The sequence below is a fragment of the Ambystoma mexicanum genome, chromosome 9 (genome assembly GCF_040938575.1).
Source record: "Ambystoma mexicanum isolate Mex_15411 chromosome 9, UKY_AmexF1_1, whole genome shotgun sequence".
NCBI classification, from domain to species: domain Eukaryota; kingdom Metazoa; phylum Chordata; class Amphibia; order Caudata; family Ambystomatidae; genus Ambystoma; species Ambystoma mexicanum.
Genome location: NC_090931.1, coordinates 568,435,824 through 568,453,475, shown reverse-complemented (window position 1 = coordinate 568,453,475; position 17,652 = coordinate 568,435,824). Strand labels below are relative to the sequence as shown.

At 49.1% G+C, this 17,652-nt stretch overlaps 1 protein-coding gene across 2 annotated transcripts in view; it reads left to right on the top strand.

The window, feature by feature from the left end:
• Positions 1-17,652, top strand: part of RPH3AL (rabphilin 3A like (without C2 domains)) — a 1,136,504-nt gene that overhangs the window by 76,484 nt on the left and 1,042,368 nt on the right. The gene's annotated exons all lie outside the window — the stretch shown is intronic.

Sequence of the window (17,652 nt, the reverse complement as noted above, 5' to 3'; positions counted from 1 at the left end):
ACCCATACTGTGTTAAAACGTTGTTTAGAAAGGGAGTCCTGAGTTCTAAATTAGACTCAAAGAGATCCGCTGGAATCTCATCAGGGCGAGGGCTCTTAAATGCTGCTGATGGATGAAAACTGTGCTGGCAAAGCATGCATTAAGCCCCCTATATAGGTTGAATGATTAAGGGTAAATTCCCTGCCTAAGCCTTCTGTCGAGTACACCTCCTGGAAATACTCTGTCCACTGCTCATCGTCAACAGATCCCCCGGAATGGCTCCCTGACTCAGACTGCAATCTGCTTCATGATCAACCAACGCATACCTTTAACAGAGCCGCAAAGCGCCTCCTTTGTGACTGCAATCAAATGTACTTTGGAAACACTCCTCCAACCTTGAACATTTGTTATAGTGGGCTGCCATTAACTTCATCAGCCCCACTCGAGAGAAAGGGGTGGGGTTTAGATCCCCCTAATCTGTATTAAACTGAATGTTGCGCCTCTCGGGCAGGGAAGAAAGGGATTAATTATTGGCCCGTGAAGCCACAAGGGAAGAACCAATGAAAGGAGGAGGGGTAATATAAAAAAGGAGATTGAAAACCAGAAGCTGTGTGTCTGTGAGGTCAGAGGAGGTGGACCAAGAGACCAGGTGGAGGGATGGTGCTGAGGCACATGTAGAATATTTATAGAAAAGGGGAGGTATTGGCTAGGGAGAGAACGTGGTACTGTGTGTGAATTTACATGTAAGGTGTGTGAGGGAAAGGGCAAGTGGGAGAGTAGGGAGTGAGTGACGGGAAATGGTGCAGGAGGGCGACTGAAGAGAAGAGGAGTGGTGGCAGTGTGGAGGTGGGGTAGTATTGGTGTGGAGGCGGAAGAAGTAGTAATGTGGAGGCTGAGGAGTGGGCGGATGACAGAAGAGTAGTAGCCGTGTAGGAGGGGAGAGTACTAGATAGGTGGGAAAGAGCAATACCAATAGATGGACAGCTAGAGAGAAAGGGAAAGTGGGAGACCAAAGAGATGAAGGGAAGGGAGGAGAGCAGTGAAGCATGGACAGACTGTTACATCCTGGGAAGAAGTAGAAGGGCCTGGCAGATCAGGCGAGTCCCTGAAGCGATTTGAAAGAAGGCAATATACAACCAGGGTTCCTAACAGGTATCACTTAGATTGTTCCCATAGGAAATGTAGTCATATAAGGCATTTGCCTTTAGGCCATAACCAATAGATAGATAGCTTTTAGATAGTAGTGTCTTTCCATCCTTAGTGCTAGTCCGGGGTCTAGGGACTCTGGGTTTAGAGTGGGACTGCTTGTTCTTAGGTCAGAGGCCTGTTCCTAGGTCGGAGAGAGAGTCACTGCCACTAGGTCCTTTGCTGAATTAACAATAAACACCCTTGAACCTGAACTCAGAGTGGTGTTCTTGAGGCCATCTGCGACCAAATATATATTTTTGGTCATACTAACAGAGTTGAAATAAATGCAAACTAACCTAATGGTGTTGATGAAACCACAGATTGCCTTCTCTTGCTATCCTTTGCCTATCCTAATCTCATTTATTTATTGGGTATTTATAATGCGCCTATATAGAAAAATGGTTTTTCAAGGCACATCAAGACAAAAGAGGGAGGGGGAACAGAGACAATACCACAACAAAAATGGTCCTACTAGGCATCGAGTCATTCTGATCGTGCAAGTGCAGTAACAAAAAGTAAAGGGAAGAGTGGGAGGAGGTTGCATTGGGTGCAAAGTGAACAGGTACAACACAGCACAAGGCTGGCAAAAGAAAAGGTGCACAATTTGGGAAAGCCTTACCACATGGTGCAGTGGGTAACATCAAATATGCAAGTATAGGTAGGTAAGGTGCAACGTTGGAATGCCTCAACTCATGGAGCAGAGGGCTACATCAAGTATTCAGTGAAAAGTAGGTATAGACCGGCAATGGGACAAGCATGTACGAGCACTATATTAACATGCAAACAATTTAATATAAATACAATATTTCATGATGCATAAGATTATAATGTGATCCTAAAAATGCATAATTTACATTTAATACAAAAAACACACTTAGGGCCTCATCACGACTCTGGCGGTAACCCTTAAAACTGTCAGTAATGGGTTTACCACCTCAATTACAGCACCACTGAATCATGAGTCGGTGCAACTTCCCCCTACTCTTACAGCTGGCAGAAATACAGTCGGCGCAATCACAGCCGACGCAATGACCTCTGGCGGAAATTCCAAAGACACGCAATTACCGTCACATCACAAGTCTTGAGACGACTGAATAAGTGAAGAAAAACTGCGCTAATACAGCCGAAAACACAGCGCTGTTACCTCCAGGTTGAGGTAAATGCATACAGGGGCCACAAATGAAGCCACAGGTGTACCCAATCCACTCAAGAGGGCTACATAAGTTACACGCATTCCCCAAACACATTTCCCAACACCATGTTACCACTAGCCATTGCACAATGGGACATGCAGCTGCGCATGCTGCGCCTGGAACTACAGAGGCAGGAAAACCAGCCCAGGGCATAGGGTGCAGAGAGAAAGAGGAGGACGAGTAGGAGGAGATGCCAATTAAGGTGTGCGTCCATACCCAGGATCAGGCCCTCACCCTGGACCCTCACAGTCAGTCAGCTGGTAACTTTGTTCCGCCTCAACAGGAAGACCATAAGTGAGCTGCTCACCACAATCCAGGGTGACATAGGGAGCAGGATTAACATCAGGACAGCTGTACCACCACTGCTAAAGCTAGAGTCTGTTCTGCAATTCTTAAGAACTGGAACCTTCCAGCACTCCATGCTGCACTGCATGTCACAGCCAACATTTTGTTCCATGCTAGTCCAGGTGCTGGAAGCCCTCCTGTGCCATGTTTGACGGTACATCTCACTGCCCCCACCTCAACACAGTTGCACGCCATTAAGACACGGTTCCATGCCGTTGCACACATGGCAAATGTCATTGCAGCCCTGGACTGCACCGATGTGGCGTTGGTGGCCCCCCAGGCACAGAAAGTAGTGTACCACAACAGTCAGCACTACCACTCGCTGAACGTGCAGGTGACCTGCGATCCTGACCTGTATATTACACACTGCTGTGCCCGCTACCCTAGTTCCGCCCATGATGCCATGGTCCTACGCAATAGTGCACTGCCTGGATACATGCAGAGGCACAGAGGACAATGGACATGGATAGTGGGTGAGTAAAAGCGACCTCACACAATTAGTCAAGGTGCTGCAATGCAGCCAAACATATTGGGGTCGGTGGTTGCATGGGCACAACAGCAGAATGTATGCCTTGACAAGGCAATCTACATGTAGGACCTGCCCTCTTCCTGCACTAATGACAGCGTACACCACACAGAACAAGTACATGCTCGACGAACCTTGTATGAATATGCAAATGCACATTAACAGTAAGGACTGCCAACACACACGAATACAGGAACCACAATGCAACATGATAGATCCATAATCAATGTTTCATAACGTGCAACATGACAACCCACACCAATGACCTTGCCAGTTCCACAGCCAAGTATCGAGGTATACTGTGCCATCAATGAAGATCCGCTGCCTCCAGAAACCTACGGAGGCCCAAGTAACCATCCATCAGGGCACATGCACGAGAGCAGAATACAGCCACAAAACTGCCACCATGTCATCTTGCCATGACAACTATCGACCCTGGAAATTACATCTGCTGCAAGAGAACAGGGTGCATGTGGGAACACTGCAATGCACAAACCACTAGATACAACATGCACATTTATTTTTAATTTTTTTTTTGTAACGCACTGGTAACCCACAGGCATCAGGGCACCAACATATACACGGAGGAACACCTTTTGAAGACAGGACGTACATAACGAGGACAGTGAAAATCAGTACATGCCTTGCAATGAAATCCCATATGCATGCACACGATGTCCATTGCCATGCTGCAGTGAATAGCAACACCTACACAATACACTGTGACTGACGCCTCTGACCTTTCTGCTTGCAGGAAACTCCGGATACCCGCAGCTGCCATGGCCGTTGCCACCTGTGTGGTATCCACAGACACCACATGAGTTGGCCTACAATTACGCACACAGCAGGACCAGGGTCTGCATTGAGCAGACCTTTGGCCTCCTGAAGGCCTGTTTCCGCTGCCTGGACCGTACTGAAGGGGCGCTAATGTATAGTCTTGAAAAAGTTGGGAAAATTGTGCTGCTGCCATGCTGCACAATATCTGCCTCCAGAGGAATGTCCCTCTACCCCTCTGATGTGGACATGCCACCCACTGAGGATGAGGAGACAATGCCTGTGGCAGAGACGTTTGTACGCATTTGCCGAGATGACGTCGGAGCAGGACAAGTGGTTCGCCAGTAACTGATGGACAATTATTTTGATAAATTAACTATTCACATGCCATGCACCACTGTTTGAACTTACAAATGTTTGATTAAACACATGGGGCCTCATTACGACCCAGGCGGTAAGGGGTTTACTGCAGCGTAAACAGCGCCGACCCTTACCGCCTGAGTACGAGGTCCCTTAGCGCCATGGCGGATTTAACACCTGCTTTTAGCAGGTGTTAAAATCCATGGCGCTAAGGGACCATGGAGTTAATTACGCCACCGTAATTTACGGTGGCGTAATTTACGGTGGCGTAATTAACGCCTTCCCCACTCCCATTATGCCCTATGGGGCAAAAATGGGAATGGGGAAGGGTAAATGGGGATTGGGGACTTACCGCCCCGCCAAGGTCGGAATGGGGCGGTAAGTCCGCCAACCACCATGGCGTAAACGTAGTTTACGCCATGGTGGTAAAGTCACGGCCCAGGCGGTAACTTACCACCTGGGTCGTAATGAGGCCCATGGACACAATAAGGAATCTCCTGGCATTGATTCTGATCAACAAAGGTTTAATGTGGTAGTAGACACACTATGCCCCCCCTCCCTCGCCCCTCAACAGCACCCCAACACACCATCCCCCCTCCTGCACCCCTCAACACCACCCCAAACACACCATACCCCTCCCCTCCACCCCAGCGCACCATCCCCTACCTCATCCCTCAACAGCACCCCAAAAGGCCATCTCCCACCACCCCTCAACACCACCCCATCACACCCACTGTGCCTAACCACTAGGACAGAGTCACTTGTGTGGCCTGTTCTCCTTCAAGGCTTCCCTCAGTGACTTTGAACCCAGAATGCGCACTGAACTGCGCCTTGGTGTTGCCAAACTTGATGGAACTGACCCTGGCTTCCGGATATTTTGCTGCATGGCCCAGGCAAAGGCAGAGATGCCTTCCGTTAGCTCCCTTACCTGCTGCCCGTGGACTGTCAGTGCTGCAGTTGTAGCATCCGCCTGTGCCCGATGCGCTCCATGCACTGCACCATACACTGCACAATCAGGCATGTGGCACCCTGGATGGCCTGGAGGTGGAGGGAGTGTGTGTTCGCAATTGCCTCTATTGCCACCTGGCGCCTTTCAATAGCGTCTAGCCTCAGCATGATGGTGTAGTTAGGTGTGTGCTGGAGAATGGGTTGTGGACTGTGGGGAGAGCCCAGGCTGAAACATGGCGACCCATAGGAGGGGTTGTTCGAGTCTCCCTCTGATGACTGGGCCTGCTGGCCAGGTTGCATGCTGTCATGGCAAGGCGATGTTTGGGTGCACAGTGGCTGTCGGGTTGGTTGTTCTACACTGGCTTCTGCATGCCTGCCAGCAGCTGTGTCGCCCATCACAGGCACTTTGGCCAGCTGTTTGGATGCAGATGGTGTTGCGAATTGCTGAGGCACATGGGATGGGTAAGGGCCTGCTTTGGTACCATTAGGTCTGGTTTTGCTGGGACCTGGTGTGACATGGTGTCCTTTGCGCCTGCCCATCCTGTCAGATGGCCCATCAGGGATTGTGGTAGATGTTGACGCCCTAAGGGCCCCGGTCGTCAATGGGCCTTCACCTTCATCCTCCTCTGCCTCATCCTGAGCCGGCTTAAAGCCTGTAGAGGGACAAATTACATGCTGTCTGGCTTCATGTGTTCCCGTGGGTTGGCTTGCTAGTCACCCATTCTATTTATCAGAGTGACACACTACCCATGTAGCCAGAACGGTATGGTTATACATGGACCATTGCATGTGCCCACAGCAGGGTGGGTTTGTTTGCAACTTAGTGTCAGACTCATGGCCAGGTGCTCTTTGGCCCTTGTGCTGCCAAGGGTCAACCATGCCTGCAAGTGGCTCTGCATGGACATGCATTTTGTGGTGTTCTGTTGTGGACGTGTGCTGGCATCCAGGCCCGGCCTTAGCTTTGGCAGCGCATGGGGCTATTGTATGTGATCTTGCGCCTCTGCAGCTGGCACCACACATCTGGGAGTACCAGAATTTGTTAAATCGTCCAGGCCACTGCCCTGGCTCTATGGACGCTGCTGTGGAGCCAGCAGCGAGGCTCAGTTTGGTTTGGTGACTGACTCACTGCTCCCATGCAGGTGAGGGGGGTTCTACAAAGCCATATGGCTCAGCTGCCATACCAGTATGGGGCAACATTACATGGCCTGGTCCATGCTGGTTTGACAGCCGTGCTGTTTCTCGATTACTTGCACCACGCACTCTTACTGACACTGCCAGCGCCATCAGGGGTGTGAGGTGGATTGCACTTCGATAGGGCGCATACCACACCTTCACACTAGCTATGGGGTACACTTGGAGGTCGCACCCCCCAGGCTGGCTTGGCAGGGTGCTAATGTGGGTGGAACCCCAGCCGTTCACCATGATGGCCCGGGCATGGTGCTGGCCCTGCTGGCATCTGTCCCTGTCCAGTGGGACAATTAGTGCTGAGGGACTTTCTTTGGTTTATTTCACTGTGCATTGGCGGGGGTTGGGGGGTGATTCACCTCCTGCCTCTTGGCTGCTGGCACCCGCCTCCTCTCTGCCAACTCCCTCGATCCCCTTCATGTTGAGGATGGTGCTTGCCTTCTCCTCCCACAGGGTGAGGGTAAGGGGCTCTGTGGTGCTACCTCCTGTGGCCATTGCCTCCTACCTGTGTTGCGAGAGGAGGCCCTGCACTCTGACCCGAAGGTCATTTCACTGTTTACGGCAGTCCTTCACATCCTGGGGTACCATGCTGACCGTCGTCACCTTCTGGCTAATTGATGGCCAGATTGCAGTCTTGCGCTGCCCAGATGTCTTCCTCTGGCGGGTGCCATACAATTCCTTGCAATGACCAACCACTTAATCACTGAGGACTTGGAGCTCCCCCTCATTGAGACATGCTTCCTGTCCCTTGTGGGTCCGGATGGCTACAGGAAGTGGGGGATGCAGGGTGGGTTGTGTGTTTCAAGATGGCTGCTGCAATGCTTCCCGTTCCGGTGATGACACTATTTCTGCAGGGCTAATTGTACTGGCACTAAAAGTGCCGATTGGCGGCGGTAAAGGTAATTCCTCTGGGTTTCAGCAGATTTACAGCTGACGGGCCCTGTTTCGGCACTAATTCCGCCGGGCGGATATACTGTTACTGTGGAAGGGGTGTGGGCATTCACGAAACATTGTAATATGGCGCTAATTCCGCCACATGCAACGGCAGTAATGGTAATTCCGCTCCACCGGGATGCTGCCCCCCAACTCATGATGAGACCCTTAATATCTATCTCAATAAAATCTTTTTTAATCCAGTTTCCTATCTGTATTATCACCTTCAATTTTAAAATGATAAGTTTCCTTACTTCTCTTTCAACAGTCACTCTAACCACAATTCACCTATTTACTCACTTAACTTTAATGTTTCTAATATTTTCATTATTTCCTTGAAAAGCTACTATAGTGATTCCCCTCCCTGAAGGGTACTCCAAAATTGGTCCGACTCATACCTCTGAGTGTGCAAATCTCCCATAATTGAGCTTGTATTTTTCTCTTGATGTTTTGCATGTTGTGAGGAGATGTCTGCTGGTCTCATTTGTCAGCCCGCAAAGGCGGCACAATCTCTCCTGTTTATTTGTTTTACCCCATGCCCCTATGTAATCTAATGTGGGTAAAATATTTAAACGCAGATATCTAATGAAGCGTTTAGCTTCATGTGTACAAGTTTTAATGAGGTACGTTCTCGATTTCCCCGGTTGAAAGCCTTGTTTACTGAACTCTTCAAACCTTTTCTTTTGGTCTAGTTTACATACACTTTGTGCTTGGTCCCATATCAAAGTTTTCTTTTTCAATGCCTTAGAAAATAATGGGAGAGAGCTTTCTTCAGGTACATTAAAATCTATCTTTTATTTTTTTGTTTTTGCTTTTTCCATATAACTTTTTATTGGCTTTTTCACATTTCTTTCAACACAACTCAACCTCCTCCTCTGCCCCTCCCAGAGTCCGAACCACTATGGTAGGCAGTACCTTCTATTTTTCCTTGTCATAGCCTTGTAGCCTGGTTGTTTATTCCACCAGGCTTAGCAATCTCATTTTCCTCGAGCACCAATTCGCCCTTGCTCCTTTTTGGAGAAACCCCAATGTCTAAGACCTGTCCTCCCGAAACCCTTGTTGATCTCCTTGCAGCGAATAGGTGGCCCATTCCAGTTCTGCAAAGTTCCAGTCTTCCCACCCATTCATGCTCAGTTCAGGGGTCCTTTGACTTCCATTTTTGAGCCACCCTTAACACCCCAGCCATCATCAAAATAACATATATTTTACGCTCCGCTCTGGATGGCATGTCTTCCAAAAGTCCCCCCATCCCCAATATGGACAAGCCTATATTACCTCTTGCCTTCAGGCTCAGCGCTTCCCCTAGAGCTTCCCATATTACCTCCCAGTATTCCTGAATTAGAGGACATTCCCACCAGATATGATTCCTGGTCCCCACCTTACTGCATTGTCTCCAACTGAGATTGGATACTGAGGGATAGAATTTGTGGAGTTTTTCTATGGGGTGTGATGCCATTGGAACACAAATTTAACCCATATTTCCTGAATTTGTAGCGATCTTGTCAGCATGGGTATGTTGGCCCAGAGTTGCTTCCATTCTATCGCCTCAATCGCTTGGCCCCTTACCCCTTGCCAGGATACCATGTATCTCCTATCCCCTGGTTCCTCCCATGTTTGATAAGTGAATAAAGCGCCCCCACCAGATGTTTGTCTCCCGAGTCAGGTACAAAATATTTCTCGAAATGGGTTAAGCTGCGAGTCGCTGCCTCCTTTCTGGCCTGCTACATTATTCAATGCCTTTTTTGGCAGTATTTAAACCTATCCGTTTCTTCCAAACCAAAGTCCACCTTGCATTAGTGGAATGTTTTGATGTCTGAACCAACAAACATGTCTCAAATTCTTTGGCATCCTCCACTCCCTAAAGCCCCTTTCTGCACACCCTTGAGTGAAACTATGATTTGCAAAAAGATTGGTGTAAATAGTGACAGGAATGTGGTTATTTGGGCTCTCTTTATTGCTTCATCCTAGGAGTCCCCTCACACCAAAAATATGCCACTAAAATACATCTTATTTGGTCTGTCTCCCTTTGGTTTCTAAAGTACCTCCTCCGGATTGTCCCCCTTTACTGCCTTGTCCATTGACCTCCATATCTTTTCCCGATCATCTTTCAGCCAATCCCTCATTATCCTTATTTGAGTCACCATAAAGTATATTTTGAGCTCTGTTTCTCTCATTCTCCTCTACTTCTAGGCATCATCATAACCCTTCTGGCTATCCTTGTTCTTTTGAAGTTCCAAATGAATCTCCCTGTATCTTTTTGGACAGCCCGAAAGAAGGAGGCCGGAACCTGGATGGGGAGAGTCATAAAATAGTACAGTAGCGAGGATTCCAAGATGGCGGCGCGCATAGGAGGACATGTTTGACCGTCTCTCCCCCTCAGGCCGCGCCAAATAAGCAACTAATGTATGCAGATCGTGCAAGCCTTTGCCCAAACAACATGATATTTTCCGGTGTGCCGCTACCGGACTGAAGCTCACGGCGCAAGACCCCCCCGAAGAACAAAAACGGAGAGGGAAGCCCAGCTCTGCAGCATGCAATCAGACCCGGTGGAGGAGGATCGTCTCGTCGGTCAGCAACCCCAGGTGCGGCGCTGATAGCCGCGCCGGGGGTGAGCGGGAGGAGGGTCCGCAAGAGCTTGAGGAGGCTTCGTGGGGGGGCCCCGGCGGATGTGCGGGGGTCTGCAGGTGTTCCATGCCCCGGGGTGAGGGCGCCCGGGCTGTATGGTGGACGCACTCGGAATGGTGCGCCCCAGCGGGTGAGGAAGACGGTGCGGCTGCTGATGTGGGAGTGCTGGCTTGGGGTCGCCCGCGGTCCTGTATCGGCTGCCCCCCCGCGCCCCGCCCCTGGCTGTGTGGCCCGGACTCAACGGGGCAGAAGTACTAGGCGGGCCCACTCCCCGGCCTCACACTCCCCAACCAGCCTGAGAAACGACCTGCGGAGCGCGCCCAAGGCTTCCACTCTCCCACTAGCAGGAAGACACTGCAGCTGCACACACAGGCAGAACTCGGAAAGCAGAGTTTTCGTGGCGTCTCTGCCCCGGGAGGAGACGACTCTGCAGCCTTCCGGCCCTCTCTCTCACCGGCAGGAAGGCACGGTTTCCTAACGGAGTGTGCGGGCAAAATCCCCCGCTAGGAAGCAGAGCTATATGGGGTAGGTGGCAAAGGCAAAATACCCCTCAAGGCCCGGAACAGCGCGCATCTCCACAAACATTTCCCTAACATCCAGCCAGAATAGTCGTGGCGGGGGGGGGGCAGGTGGAGGTGCAGTTGGACATTTCCCATAACAGAAGATTGAGTACAACCTGGCACAGTCCTCGGAGTGCTGGGGCACCGAACGTTGGAGAAGGGCCATGCCCCACACTGTGAGCACCCACGGTAGACCACCCCAGGGAAAGAGCTGCTCTGCACAGTGGTCCTGATAGTACGGGGCTGGGTCCCTTCCGCTTGCATCCATCTCACCCAAATCCTCAATCAGCGGTGCACTCCTCTCAACAGAGAAAACAAGGCAGAAACTTAAGGCAGATTTGGGGTGCACAGGGGGACCGTGCCTTTAGGGTGGAAGATCCCACCACCCAGTAATCACAACTCACCTCAAAGGAACATGGAGGGATGAACAAGGAAGAAATGCAGAGCTGCTTTAAAGAACTCCAAGCGCATCCAATTGGTTCAATGCAGGAACAATTCCAGATCTTGAGGAATGAAATGAAAGAGACTATCCGCGAAATCAAGCAGGATGTAGCCAAATTAGAGGAAAGAACCGACACAGTGGAGAGGAAACTGTAGCAAGTTGAAGAAGAGGCTGGTAAAACGGAGGAAGTGCTAGATAGGATTGCTCAAGCGACCATGTATCTTGAACAGCAGTGCGAAGATTTAGAAAACAGATCGAGTCACTCAAACATCCGAATTAAAAATATACCAGAATTGATTGAAGAAGTAGACCTCAAGGCGACGGTGACTCAACTACTCACAGAGATCCTGGCAGAGGAAGAAGCGCCAAAGGTGGGAATAGACAGACTTCACAGAGTGGGCCCGAGGAGAGCGAACGAACCGGGAAGGAGACCCTGTGATGTGATAGTAGCAGTAACCCCCTGGTGAGGCTGAATGGCCAGGAAATACAGTTCTATTAAGATCTGGCACAGTCCACCCTTTTAAAGCGACAGAAGATGGGCCCGGTGGTCTGCCATTTGACGTCAGCCCAGGTAAAATATAGGTGGACATTCCCATTCGCCTCCTGTACACCTGGGAGGGATCTCCACATAGGATCACAACCTGCGAAGAAGGCGAGAGGATCCTGGGAATTTCGAATGAGGAGGAGGCTGATCACCCTACGTCTCAGAGAAAGACTCTGGGCCCGAACCAACAAGAGGGATGTTCGAAAGTCCGGAAAAAAGGCAGAGAGAGGAGACCTAAGTAGAAAAGGTGGCACACCAAAGTCCCTCTGAAAAAGAAAGGAATACGTGGACTACATCTTAATTGGCACTCGGAGGGAATTGCAGAGAGAGACTTGCCCGATCAGTCATTAGCTGGCCAGGGGAGGCTCAGAAAACCATTAATGGAATCTATAGTGGGGTTTAGGATCCCCCACGACGGGTTTAAGTTGGGAAATATGGATCGGGGGCACTGGACAGTTCGTACCAGGGCAATTAGTCACCCGATCTTGACCTCATGTGTTCAAAGGGGGGGAAAGTGGGGAGGGTATCTGGGAATGGGCCTGCAAGACGGCAGGAGAACAGGACGAAGGATACACCGCAAAAAAAAACAGGAGTTATCAAGGAGCATTATTGTTAATCTCCGCATGGCCAGTGAAAAAACGGCCCTGGTGACGGTCCTATCGCAGAATGTTAGGGGCATGAACACCCCCATGAAAAGGGCTAAAATGGAAAGACAAGCCTGGAAGCAAAAGGCGGATATTTTATTATACCAAGAGACACATATAAAAAGAAGTGAGCGGACTCGAATCAGGATAAAAGGGGCGAAATATATTTTTCAGGCTAATGCGGAGGGAAAGCAGGCCGGGGTCATGGTGGTAGTGAAGGACACCCTGAAAGCACAGATCCACGACCATAAAGCGGACAAAGAGGGGAGATATGCGTTCCTGAATATCACGTTGGAGGGGAGGCAGTTTACCCTCGCATCTGTCTACGCTCCGAATGTCTGGCAGGATTCCCTTCTTCGGGGCATGCTAAGAGTGCCTGAAGAGTTTGCGACAGGAGACATTATACTGGGGGGCGACCTAAACCTTGCATGGAACCCCACCCTAGATAGGAGCACCACTTCCTACACTGACTCGAGAGCGCCCTCGAAAGCATTGAAGAAAGCGTTTGAAACTCTCTCCCTGCACGACATATGGAGAATTAAGCATGGGGGACAGACAGGGATTCACACACTACTCCCACGTGTACTCATCACTTTCAAGAATAGACTACATATGGGCATCTACCAATCTGATAGGGCCCACCTCCACTTCCTTAACTTTCCCAATCTCCCTCTCGGATCATGCCCCAATTACGGCGTCCCTGACTCTCAAGAACAAGAGACTGTGTGTGGTCCTGGCGATTCCCGGCCGAACTTTTACAGGACACTAAACTGGTCGAGGAAATTCAGGAGAAAATCGACATGTACTTCCTTGAAAATGACACAGGGGAGACCCCGCAAGAAATGGTGTGGGACGCACTCAAAGCGGTCCTGAGGGGCGAATTAATTGCACTGAAAACAAGGAGGGAGAGACTATTGGCACGGTGGGAAAAAGATCTGGAGACGCGACTTCAGGAAGCGCAGAAAGAGGCAGCATCCATCCCCAGCAGGGCAAAGAAGCGAGCAGTGCAGCATATCCAGGGGCAGCTGGATCTATTACAAACCCAAAAAATTGAGAAGTCGCTTCTGAAGACGAAACAAAGGTATTACACACTTGCCAACAAGGCAGATAAGTTATTGGCCAGGCAACTCTGGGAGACGACAAGAGAGAGAGCAATTAAGCCACTAGTGGACCCGGAGGGCCGTCGGAAAACCACTGATGGTGAAATGTGCGGGATCATGAGGACATTCTTTCAGGATCTATACAACACTGGTAACCCTAATGAGGGAGAATAGAAGGCGTATCTGCGGAGTGTTACATTGCCTCAAATACCGGAGGAAGTCCGAGAGGCGCTTGACCGAGATATTGACCCAGAGGAAGTTTTACAGGCCATTAGGCAACTCCCTAAGAACAAAGCTCCGGGCCCGGATGGTTATACTGAGGCCTTCTATAAGAAATTCTGAGCGTCTCTGGTCCCTAAACTCATGGCGCTCTTCAACACCTTCAAAGCTAGAGGGACTACCACCCCTTCCATGAACGAGGCAAAAGTAGTGCTCTTTCCTAAACCGGATAAAGACCCCATTCTACCAGGATCCTATAGACCAATCGCGTTGATCAATGTGGACGCAAAACTTTACACTAAGGTCCTTGCCAACAGATTGACTCTGCATCTCGCATCCCTAGTGGATGCGGATCAAGCAGGCTTCATCCCCGCAAGAGAAACAGCGGACAATACAAAGAGGGTATCCCACATAATAGAAAAGGTAGAGCGCACAAACACCAGGGTGATATTAGCGGCGTTGGACGCCGAGAAAGCGTTTGACCTGGTCGAGTGGTCGCATCTTTTTCACACAATGGAACACATGGGGTTTGAGGAATCCTACATAAAGATGATAAAATCCAATTATAACCATCACAGTTTAAGGATCTCAATCAACTGCTCCCTCTCTGAGGCTGTTGCCCAAACGAGACGAACAAAGCAGGGGTGCCCGCTTTCCCCCCCTCCTATATGCCTTGTTCCTAGAACTCCTCTTGGCGAGGATTCGACAGCAACAACAAATTAAAGGTGTTCGAATGGGGGCACTGGGGCATAAAACAATGACCTTCACAGATGATATGCTGCTAGCTTTGATGGACCCAACCATCTCATTAGCCGCCCTAGTTCGTGAATTGGAGGCTTTTGGCGCCATATCAGGACTCAAGATAAACAAAGCCAAGTTAGAGACATTAAATTTGAAAGCTGATCCAAATGAAATCTCAAATCTAGCCCAGGAACATGGGGTGAAATTGGTACAGAGCAGTATAACCTACATTGAATTAGAATCACCCCCACAATAGAGCGCCTATACTCAGTGAATTTCCCTGACCTACTGACTCATGTACAAAACCAATTGTCAAGATGGTCTCCCCTCTCTGCCTCCTGGTGGGGACGTATGTCAGCGGTCAAGATGATGGTACTCCCAAGGATACTCTACTACTTTCAGGCCCTCCCGATAGGGCTCTCCAAAACATTCTTCAGGTCCCTGAACAAGATGGCATCCGCATACGTCTGGCAGCACAAGAAACCAAGAGTGGCAATGACCACGATGACAGCGCAAAGGAGTGAGGGAGGACTAGCCTTCCCTCAATTCAAAAGATACTACGAAGCAGCACAACTGAGGGTGATCAAGGAGTGGGCAGCGGACTCTCCACAGCCCAAATGGATAATTCAGGACATAGCAGTGGCTGGTGCCCCGCTGTCAAATCTTCTATGGTCCCACAAAAAACACTGACACGTGAACACCAAAATAAGCGAGATCATGAAGGCACCTCTTAACGCTTGGGTTTCCACGGTCAAAAGAGGGATTCTGACAACACACCCATCCCCCTTCACTCCCCTGTTTGGTAATCCAGATTTTCCACCGGGGAGGGACCCAATTGCATATACCGCTTGGAAACAGGCAAGCTGCACCAAAATCTGTGACATGTACAAAGCTCAGTCATTAAGAACCTTTAGTGAATGTGTCCAGGAACTGGGTATATGAAGCACAGAGTGCTATCGGTACGCTCAGCTAGCCCATTGGCTATCCTCCCCGATTAACAGGGAGGTAGGAACAAGGAATCTTACGAAGTTTGAAGTGTTCATGACAACGGACTTGGGTACGCACAAACTGATTTCAAACTTGTATGCACACTTGAACTCACAAGGGGAGGTGGTAAGATGGGGCTACATGAGGAGGTGGGAGGGAACGCTGCTGGTCCCGATTTCACGGCCCTACTGGGAAGAGGTATGGGGTAACATTTCCAAATTGACGAGATCCATTCATCTAAGGGAAATGTGGCAAAAAGTACTGCTGCAATGGCACCTGACGCCTGAGAGGTTGCAGTCTATGTTCCCTAATGAAAATGGACAATGCTGGCGTGGGTGCCGACAACATGGGGACTGGAGACACATCTGGTGGTCATGCCCGGTCATAGCAGGCTTCTGGGTTGCAGTTAAAGCTCAGGTGGGAAAAATGGTATTGGGGATTGAGAACCTAGGGGAAACAGTGTGGCTAGCAGGACTTTGGGACCCAAAGCAAAGAACATACACTAAAAGTCAGAGGAAAGTGATAATGGTCCTGGTGATAGCAGCATGGCTGTCGATAGCTCACTGTTGGAAACAGCACGCGCCCCCAACACCGCTGCAGTGGCTTCGGAGGGTATGGCACTTTGTTATGATGGAATGGGTGACCTGTAAAATTCAGGGTTCCCCCGAAAACTTTCAACGAGACTGGGGTCTGCTCCTTCAATATTTGCAGAGTGACTATATGCTGCAGTGGTGTCCCCACAACATTCGTATCCTAAATTAGTTTTAACTTTCAGAACATTGCTAGCAACTAAGTTGAATTTCCTGTTACAGCCGTCTCGGGGTCCATAAGTACATGGGGGGGATGGGTGGCGGGAGGGGAAGGGAGGATACGTTTTAGGGTTAAAGTTGGTTAAATGTTAAAATCAATACAAAGATTGTTAAAAAAATAAATAAAAAATATTACAGCAGCTGTGGTAAAATTACCATCTTTAATACGTTGATTCTAACCATCCAGCTTATCGCCAGTGGACCCCATTCAATTAGTTTGTTCTTTTGTACATCCAGCAGTGGCTTGTAAGCTCATCCAGGATTCTAGTTAACCTTATTCCTAAGTAGGTTATAGACTTCTTGACCCATTTATATTAGAGTGTGCCCTTAAGCTCCTCCTCTCTCTCCTTTGGAATTGTGAGAGTCAAGATTTTTGTTTTTGGGGGTTTATTTTTAGCCCAGCTACCGACCCAAACCGTGTTATCTCTCTCTTCATCGCCCTGAGGGAGCCTTCTGGATTAATTAAAGTCAAAAGTATGTTATCTGCAAAGGCAGCTATTTTATGGACCCTTCCCCCAAATGGTATCCCAACGATCTCCCCATTTGTTCTTATTGCCGCCAAAAGTGTTTCTAGAAAATTGCATAGAGCAACAGGCAGCGGAGGCAACCCTGCTTAGTACACCTCTGGACCTTGATGGCATCAGTTAACTGGCGATTTATTGCCAACCTTAAGTATGGGTTCTGTTAATTGGCTTTTATCTTTGTTATAAATGTCTCGCCAAAGCCCATCCGCTTCATTGGAATGAAGAAGACCCTCCACTCCACCCTATCAAAGGCCTTTTCAGCGTTTAACGCTAATAAAAATGCTGAACATTTCTTTTTGTTAGCCTTTTCTATGAGGTGAGCTATCCTCCTCGTGTTGTCACTTGTCTGCCTACCCCTAATGAACCCTGACTGGTCCGGGCCAATTATGTTTGGAAGTATTAGATCTAGGCGATTCGCCAGGACCTTTCGTAAAGATCTTCGCATGCACATTTATTAAATCTATCAGCCTATAAGACCCAGATACAGTCGGGTCTTTGCCTTCTTTTGGGAGTAGGACACATTTTGCCTCTTCCATGGTCACTGTTATTTTACCCTTATTCGCCATTTTGTTGAAAAGAGGGACCAGATATGGGAGAAGAGTCTCCCTGAAGGATTTATACAATTCTCTACTGAACCCATCCGGGCCAGGAGACTTGTTGCTGGGTAGGGTCCTAATGACTTTCTGCACTTCTTCCGATGTAATTTCACCTTCTAGTGTTTCTCTTTCCTGTTCCGTTATTTCAAGTAATTCTCTTGCTCCAATGTAATCCTGTTGGGTCTGTTCTAATGGGTCAGTGCAGCTGTATAGCTCTGTATAAAACCTCAAACTCCAGAGCTATATCTTTAGTTTCAGCACTGGTTCCCCCCCACCTTTATTTTAGTGATTATTTTAGTCTACTCTTCCTTTCTCAACATTCTCACCAGAAGTCTATCAGATTTATTAGCCTTAATGCAGTATTTCTGTTTTAAACTGCCTGTATAATCTCCAATTGGCCTTTTATAGCTCTATACTCCTTTCTTATTTG